Genomic DNA, 9873 nt, shown 5'->3' with positions numbered 1-9873 from the left:
TTTAAAGTGATTTTCATGCTTCCAGGGGCTCGGGAAGTTAATTAAATACCATTTGGAGGCATTTAATGTTCAAGCAAAAACGGCTGATTTTCGACAAAAGAGATAACACCCCCCCATTACGTCATGCTTCAGAAATGTGGAAAATGGTCTGTTTTCAAATGTTTTATTTTTGAACGTCAGTTCACATTTGTAGGTGGATCATTAGTGTTAGAGCTAAAATTAGCATGTTTAAAGTGATTTTCATGCTTCCAGGGGCCCTAAACACAAGATTTATGGAATGGTTAAAAGTGCATGAAAATGGCCAATTTACTCACTCTGAGTTCTCAAAAAGGGTTTCTTCACCCCGGGAAGATAATTAAATACCATTTGGAGGCATTTAATGTTCAAGCAAAAACGGCTGATTTTCGACAAAAGAGATAACACCCCCCCATTACGTCATGCTTCAGAAATGTGGAGAATGGTCCGTTTTCAAATGTTTTATTTTTGAACGTCAGTTCACATTTGTAGGTGGATAATCAGTGTTAGAGCTAAAATTAGCATGTTTAAAGTGATTTTCATGCTTCCAGGGGCTCGGGAAGTGAATTAAATACCATTTGGAGGCATTTAATGTTCAAGCAAAAACGGCTGATTTTCGACAAAAGAGATAATACCCCCCCATTACGTCATGCTTCAGAAATGTGGAAAATGGTCCGTTTTCAAATGTTTTATTTTTGAACGTCAGTTCACATTTGTAGGTGGATCATTAGTGTTAGAGCTAAAATTAGCATGTTTAAAGTGATTTTCATGCTTCCAGGGGCCCTAAACACAAGATTTATGGAATGGTTAAAAGTGCATGAAAATGGCCAATTTACTCACTCTGAGTTCTCAAAAAGGGTTTCTTCACCCTGGGAAGTTAATTAAATACCATTTGGAGGCATTTAATGTTCAAGCCAAAACGGCTGATTTTCGAAAAAGAGATAACACCCCCCCATTACGTCATGCTTCAGAAATGTGGAGAATGGTCCGTTTTCAAATGTTTTATTTTTGAACGTCAGTTCACATTTGTAGGTGGATCATCAGTGTTAGAGCTAAAATTAGGATGTTTAAAGTGATTTTCATGCTTCCAGGGACTCGGGAAGTGAATTAAATACCATTTGGAGGCATTTAATGTTCAAGCAAAAACGGCTGATTTTCGACAAAAGAAATAACACCCCCCCATTACGTCATGCTTCAGAAATGTGGAAAATGGTCCGTTTTCAAATGTTTTATTTTTGAACGTCAGTTCACATTTGTAGGTGGATCATCAGTGTAGAGCTAAAATGTGCATGTTTAAAGTGATTTTCATGCTTCTAGGGGCCCTAAACACAAGATTTATGGAATGGTTAAAAGTGCATGGAAATGGCCAATTTACTCACTCTGAGTTCTCAAAAAGGGTTTCTCCACCCCGGGAAGTTAATTAAATACCATTTGGAGGCATTTAATGTTCAAGCAAAAATGGCTGATTTTCGACAAAAGAGATAACACCCCCCCATTACGTCATGCTTCAGAAATGTGGAGAATGGTCCGTTTTCAAATGTTTTATTTTTGAACGTCAGTTCACATTTGAAGGTTGATCATCAGTGTTAGAGCTAAAATTAGCATGTTTAAAGTGATTTTCATGCTTCCAGGGGCCCTAAACACAAGATTTATGGAATGGTTAAAAGTGCATGAAAATGGCCAATTTACTCACTCTGAGTTCTCAAAAAGGGTTTCTTCACCCCGGGAAGTTAATTAAATACCATTTGGAGGCATTTAATGTTCAAGCAAAAATGGCTGATTTTCGACAAAAGAGATAACACCCCCCCATTACGTCATGTATCAGAAATGTGGAAAATGGTCCGTTTTCAATTGTTTTATTTTTGAATGTCAGTTCACATTTGTAGGTTGATCATCAGTGTTAGAGCTAAAATTAGCATGTTTAAAGTGATTTTCATGCTTCCAGGGGCTCGGGAAGTTAATTAAATACCATTTGGAGGCATTTAATGTTCAAGCAAAAACGGCTGATTTTCGACAAAAGAGATAACACCCCCCCATTACGTCATGCTTCAGAAATGTGGAAAATGGTCCGTTTTCAAATGTTTTATTTTTGAACGTCAGTTCACATTTGTAGGTGGATCATTAGTGTTAGAGCTAAAATTAGCATGTTTAAAGTGATTTTCATGCTTCCAGGGGCCCTAAACACAAGATTTATGGAATGGTTAAAAGTGCATGAAAATGGCCAATTTACTCACTCTGAGTTCTCAAAAAGGGTTTCTTCACCCCGGGAAGATAATTAAATACCATTTGGAGGCATTTAATGTTCAAGCAAAAACGGCTGATTTTCGACAAAAGAGATAACACCCCCCCATTACGTCATGCTTCAGAAATGTGGAAAATGGTCCGTTTTCAAATGTTTTATTTTTGAACGTCAGTTCACATTTGTAGGTTGATCATCAGTATTAGAGCTAAAATTAGCATGTTTAAAGTGATTTTCATGCTTCCAGGGGCTCGGGAAGTTAATTAAATACTTTTTGGAGGCATTTATTGTTCAAGCAAAAACTGCTGATTTTCGACAAAAGAGATAACACCCCCCCATTACGTCATGCTTCAGAAATGTGGAAAATGGTCCGTTTTCAAATGTTTTATTTTTGAACGTCAGTTCACATTTGTAGGTGGATCATCAGTGTAGAGCTAAAATGTGCATGTTTAAAGTGATTTTCATGCTTCTAGGGGCCCTAAACACAAGATTTATGGAATGGTTAAAAGTGCATGAAAATGGCCAATTTACTCACTCTGAGTTCTCAAAAAGGGTTTCTTCACCCCGGGAAGTTAATTAAATACCATTTGGAGGCATTTAATGTTCAAGCAAAAATGGCTGATTTTCGACAAAAGAGATAACACCCCCCCATTACGTCATGCTTCAGAAATGTGGAGAATGGTCCGTTTTCAAATGTTTTATTTTTGAACGTCAGTTCACATTTGAAGGTTGATCATCAGTGTTAGAGCTAAAATTAGCATGTTTAAAGTGATTTTCATGCTTCCAGGGGCTCGGGAAGTTAATTAAATACCATTTGGAGGCATTTAATGTTCAAGCAAAAACGGCTGATTTTCGACAAAAGAGATAACACCCCCCCATTACGTCATGCTTCAGAAATGTGGAAAATGGTCTGTTTTCAAATGTTTTATTTTTGAACGTCAGTTCACATTTGTAGGTGGATCATTAGTGTTAGAGCTAAAATTAGCATGTTTAAAGTGATTTTCATGCTTCCAGGGGCCCTAAACACAAGATTTATGGAATGGTTAAAAGTGCATGAAAATGGCCAATTTACTCACTCTGAGTTCTCAAAAAGGGTTTCTTCACCCCGGGAAGATAATTAAATACCATTTGGAGGCATTTAATGTTCATGCAAAAACGGCTGATTTTCGACAAAAGAGATAACACCCCCCCATTACGTCATGCTTCAGAAATGTGGAGAATGGTCCGTTTTCAAATGTTTTATTTTTGAACGTCAGTTCACATTTGTAGGTGGATAATCAGTGTTAGAGCTAAAATTAGCATGTTTAAAGTGATTTTCATGCTTCCAGGGGCTCGGGAAGTGAATTAAATACCATTTGGAGGCATTTAATGTTCAAGCAAAAACGGCTGATTTTCGACAAAAGAGATAATACCCCCCCATTACGTCATGCTTCAGAAATGTGGAAAATGGTCCGTTTTCAAATGTTTTATTTTTGAACGTCAGTTCACATTTGTAGGTGGATCATTAGTGTTAGAGCTAAAATTAGCATGTTTAAAGTGATTTTCATGCTTCCAGGGGCCCTAAACACAAGATTTATGGAATGGTTAAAAGTGCATGAAAATGGCCAATTTACTCACTCTGAGTTCTCAAAAAGGGTTTCTTCACCCTGGGAAGTTAATTAAATACCATTTGGAGGCATTTAATGTTCAAGCCAAAACGGCTGATTTTCGAAAAAGAGATAACACCCCCCCATTACGTCATGCTTCAGAAATGTGGAGAATGGTCCGTTTTCAAATGTTTTATTTTTGAACGTCAGTTCACATTTGTAGGTGGATCATCAGTGTTAGAGCTAAAATTAGGATGTTTAAAGTGATTTTCATGCTTCCAGGGACTCGGGAAGTGAATTAAATACCATTTGGAGGCATTTAATGTTCAAGCAAAAACGGCTGATTTTCGACAAAAGAAATAACACCCCCCCATTACGTCATGCTTCAGAAATGTGGAAAATGGTCCGTTTTCAAATGTTTTATTTTTGAACGTCAGTTCACATTTGTAGGTGGATCATCAGTGTAGAGCTAAAATGTGCATGTTTAAAGTGATTTTCATGCTTCTAGGGGCCCTAAACACAAGATTTATGGAATGGTTAAAAGTGCATGGAAATGGCCAATTTACTCACTCTGAGTTCTCAAAAAGGGTTTCTCCACCCCGGGAAGTTAATTAAATACCATTTGGAGGCATTTAATGTTCAAGCAAAAATGGCTGATTTTCGACAAAAGAGATAACACCCCCCCATTACGTCATGCTTCAGAAATGTGGAGAATGGTCCGTTTTCAAATGTTTTATTTTTGAACGTCAGTTCACATTTGAAGGTTGATCATCAGTGTTAGAGCTAAAATTAGCATGTTTAAAGTGATTTTCATGCTTCCAGGGGCCCTAAACACAAGATTTATGGAATGGTTAAAAGTGCATGAAAATGGCCAATTTACTCACTCTGAGTTCTCAAAAAGGGTTTCTTCACCCCGGGAAGTTAATTAAATACCATTTGGAGGCATTTAATGTTCAAGCAAAAATGGCCGATTTTCGACAAAAGAGATAACACCCCCCCATTACGTCATGTATCAGAAATGTGGAAAATGGTCCGTTTTCAATTGTTTTATTTTTGAACGTCAGTTCACATTTGTAGGTTGATCATCAGTGTTAGAGCTAAAATTAGCATGTTTAAAGTGATTTTCATGCTTCCAGGGGCTCGGGAAGTTAATTAAATACCATTTGGAGGCATTTAATGTTCAAGCAAAAACGGCTGATTTTCGACAAAAGAGATAACACCCCCCCATTACGTCATGCTTCAGAAATGTGGAGAATGGTCCGTTTTCAAATGTTTTATTTTTGAACGTCAGTTCACATTTGTAGGTGGATCATCAGTGTTAGAGCTAAAATTAGCATGTTTAAAGTGATTTTCATGCTTCCAGGGGCTCGGGAAGTTAATTAAATACCATTTGGAGGCATTTAATGTTCAAGCAAAAACGGCTGATTTTCGACAAAAGAGATAACACCCCCCCATTACGTCATGCTTCAGAAATGTGGAGAATGGTCCGTTTTCAAATGTTTTATTTTTGAACGTCAGTTCACATTTGTAGGTGGATCATCAGTGTTAGAGCTAAAATTAGCATGTTTAAAGTGATTTTCATGCTTCCAGGGGCTCGGGAAGTGAATTAAATACCATTTGGAGGCATTTAATGTTCAAGCAAAAACGGCTGATTTTCGACAAAAGAGATAACACCCCCCCCATTACGTCATGCTTCAGAAATGTGGAAAATGGTCCATTTTCAAATGTTTTATTTTTGAACGTCAGTTCACATTTGTAGGTGGATCATCAGTGTTAGAGCTAAAATTAGCATGTTTAAAGTGATTTTCATGCTTCCAGGGGCCCTAAACACAAGATTTATGGAATGGTTAAAAGTGCATGAAAATGGCCAATTTACTCACTCTGAGTTCTCAAAAAGGGTTTCTTCACCCCGGGAAGATAATTAAATACCATTTGGAGGCATTTAATGTTCAAGCAAAAACGGCTGATTTTCGACAAAAGAGATAACACCCCCCCATTACGTCATGCTTCAGAAATGTGGAAAATGGTCCGTTTTCAAATGTTTTATTTTTGAACGTCAGTTCACATTTGTAGGTTGATCATCAGTATTAGAGCTAAAATTAGCATGTTTAAAGTGATTTTCATGCTTCCAGGGGCTCGGGAAGTTAATTAAATACTTTTTGGAGGCATTTAATGTTCAAGCAAAAACTGCTGATTTTCGACAAAAGAAATAACACCCCCCCATTACGTCATGCTTCAGAAATGTGGAAAATGGTCCGTTTTCAAATGTTTTATTTTTGAACGTCAGTTCACATTTGTAGGTGGATCATCAGTGTAGAGCTAAAATGTGCATGTTTAAAGTGATTTTCATGCTTCTAGGGGCCCTAAACACAAGATTTATGGAACGGTTAAAAGTGCATGAAAATGGCCAATTTACTCACTCTGAGTTCTCAAAAAGGGTTTCTTCACCCCGGGAAGTTAATTAAATACCATTTGGAGGCATTTAATGTTCAAGCAAAAATGGCTGATTTTCGACAAAAGAGATAACACCCCCCCATTACGTCATGCTTCAGAAATGTGGAGAATGGTCCGTTTTCAAATGTTTTATTTTTGAACGTCAGTTCACATTTGAAGGTTGATCATCAGTGTTAGAGCTAAAATTAGCATGTTTAAAGTGATTTTCATGCTTCCAGGGGCCCTAAACACAAGATTTATGGAATGGTTAAAAGTGCATGAAAATGGCCAATTTACTCACTCTGAGTTCTCAAAAAGGGTTTCTTCACCCCGGGAAGTTAATTAAATACCATTTGGAGGCATTTAATGTTCAAGCAAAAATGGCTGATTTTCGACAAAAGAGATAACACCCCCCCATTACGTCATGTATCAGAAATGTGGAAAATGGTCCGTTTTCAATTGTTTTATTTTTGAATGTCAGTTCACATTTGTAGGTTGATCATCAGTGTTAGAGCTAAAATTAGCATGTTTAAAGTGATGTTCATGCTTCCAGGGGCTCGGGAAGTTAATTAAATACCATTTGGAGGCATTTAATGTTCAAGCAAAAACGGCTGATTTTCGACAAAAGAGATAACACCCCCCCATTACGTCATGCTTCAGAAATGTGGAAAATGGTCCGTTTTCAAATGTTTTATTTTTGAACGTCAGTTCACATTTGTAGGTGGATCATTAGTGTTAGAGCTAAAATTAGCATGTTTAAAGTGATTTTCATGCTTCCAGGGGCCCTAAACACAAGATTTATGGAATGGTTAAAAGTGCATGAAAATGGCCAATTTACTCACTCTGAGTTCTCAAAAAGGGTTTCTTCACCCTGGGAAGTTAATTAAATACCATTTGGAGGCATTTAATGTTCAAGCCAAAACGGCTGATTTTCGAAAAAGAGATAACACCCCCCCATTACGTCATGCTTCAGAAATGTGGAGAATGGTCCGTTTTCAAATGTTTTATTTTTGAACGTCAGTTCACATTTGTAGGTGGATCATCAGTGTTAGAGCTAAAATTAGGATGTTTAAAGTGATTTTCATGCTTCCAGGGACTCGGGAAGTGAATTAAATACCATTTGGAGGCATTTAATGTTCAAGCAAAAACGGCTGATTTTCGACAAAAGAAATAACACCCCCCCATTACGTCATGCTTCAGAAATGTGGAAAATGGTCCGTTTTCAAATGTTTTATTTTTGAACGTCAGTTCACATTTGTAGGTGGATCATCAGTGTAGAGCTAAAATGTGCATGTTTAAAGTGATTTTCATGCTTCTAGGGGCCCTAAACACAAGATTTATGGAATGGTTAAAAGTGCATGGAAATGGCCAATTTACTCACTCTGAGTTCTCAAAAAGGGTTTCTCCACCCCGGGAAGTTAATTAAATACCATTTGGAGGCATTTAATGTTCAAGCAAAAATGGCTGATTTTCGACAAAAGAGATAACACCCCCCCATTACGTCATGCTTCAGAAATGTGGAGAATGGTCCGTTTTCAAATGTTTTATTTTTGAACGTCAGTTCACATTTGAAGGTTGATCATCAGTGTTAGAGCTAAAATTAGCATGTTTAAAGTGATTTTCATGCTTCCAGGGGCCCTAAACACAAGATTTATGGAATGGTTAAAAGTGCATGAAAATGGCCAATTTACTCACTCTGAGTTCTCAAAAAGGGTTTCTTCACCCCGGGAAGTTAATTAAATACCATTTGGAGGCATTTAATGTTCAAGCAAAAATGGCCGATTTTCGACAAAAGAGATAACACCCCCCCATTACGTCATGTATCAGAAATGTGGAAAATGGTCCGTTTTCAATTGTTTTATTTTTGAACGTCAGTTCACATTTGTAGGTTGATCATCAGTGTTAGAGCTAAAATTAGCATGTTTAAAGTGATTTTCATGCTTCCAGGGGCTCGGGAAGTTAATTAAATACCATTTGGAGGCATTTAATGTTCAAGCAAAAACGGCTGATTTTCGACAAAAGAGATAACACCCCCCCATTACGTCATGCTTCAGAAATGTGGAGAATGGTCCGTTTTCAAATGTTTTATTTTTGAACGTCAGTTCACATTTGTAGGTGGATCATCAGTGTTAGAGCTAAAATTAGCATGTTTAAAGTGATTTTCATGCTTCCAGGGGCTCGGGAAGTTAATTAAATACCATTTGGAGGCATTTAATGTTCAAGCAAAAACGGCTGATTTTCGACAAAAGAGATAACACCCCCCCATTACGTCATGCTTCAGAAATGTGGAGAATGGTCCGTTTTCAAATGTTTTATTTTTGAACGTCAGTTCACATTTGTAGGTGGATCATCAGTGTTAGAGCTAAAATTAGCATGTTTAAAGTGATTTTCATGCTTCCAGGGGCTCGGGAAGTGAATTAAATACCATTTGGAGGCATTTAATGTTCAAGCAAAAACGGCTGATTTTCGACAAAAGAGATAACACCCCCCCCATTACGTCATGCTTCAGAAATGTGGAAAATGGTCCATTTTCAAATGTTTTATTTTTGAACGTCAGTTCACATTTGTAGGTGGATCATCAGTGTTAGAGCTAAAATTAGCATGTTTAAAGTGATTTTCATGCTTCCAGGGGCCCTAAACACAAGATTTATGGAATGGTTAAAAGTGCATGAAAATGGCCAATTTACTCACTCTGAGTTCTCAAAAAGGGTTTCTTCACCCCGGGAAGATAATTAAATACCATTTGGAGGCATTTAATGTTCAAGCAAAAACGGCTGATTTTCGACAAAAGAGATAACACCCCCCCATTACGTCATGCTTCAGAAATGTGGAAAATGGTCCGTTTTCAAATGTTTTATTTTTGAACGTCAGTTCACATTTGTAGGTTGATCATCAGTATTAGAGCTAAAATTAGCATGTTTAAAGTGATTTTCATGCTTCCAGGGGCTCGGGAAGTTAATTAAATACTTTTTGGAGGCATTTAATGTTCAAGCAAAAACTGCTGATTTTCGACAAAAGAAATAACACCCCCCCATTACGTCATGCTTCAGAAATGTGGAAAATGGTCCGTTTTCAAATGTTTTATTTTTGAACGTCAGTTCACATTTGTAGGTGGATCATCAGTGTAGAGCTAAAATGTGCATGTTTAAAGTGATTTTCATGCTTCTAGGGGCCCTAAACACAAGATTTATGGAATGGTTAAAAGTGCATGAAAATGGCCAATTTACTCACTCTGAGTTCTCAAAAAGGGTTTCTTCACCCCGGGAAGTTAATTAAATACCATTTGGAGGCATTTAATGTTCAAGCAAAAATGGCTGATTTTCGACAAAAGAGATAACACCCCCCCATTACGTCATGCTTCAGAAATGTGGAGAATGGTCCGTTTTCAAATGTTTTATTTTTGAACGTCAGTTCACATTTGAAGGTTGATCATCAGTGTTAGAGCTAAAATTAGCATGTTTAAAGTGATTTTCATGCTTCCAGGGGCCCTAAACACAAGATTTATGGAATGGTTAAAAGTGCATGAAAATGGCCAATTTACTCACTCTGAGTTCTCAAAAAGGGTTTCTTCACCCCGGGAAGTTAATTAAATACCATTTG

The sequence above is a fragment of the Lissotriton vulgaris genome, unplaced genomic scaffold, assembly GCF_964263255.1.
Source record: "Lissotriton vulgaris unplaced genomic scaffold, aLisVul1.2 SCAFFOLD_323, whole genome shotgun sequence".
NCBI lineage: Eukaryota > Metazoa > Chordata > Amphibia > Caudata > Salamandridae > Lissotriton > Lissotriton vulgaris.
This window is presented reverse-complemented; position numbering follows the sequence as displayed.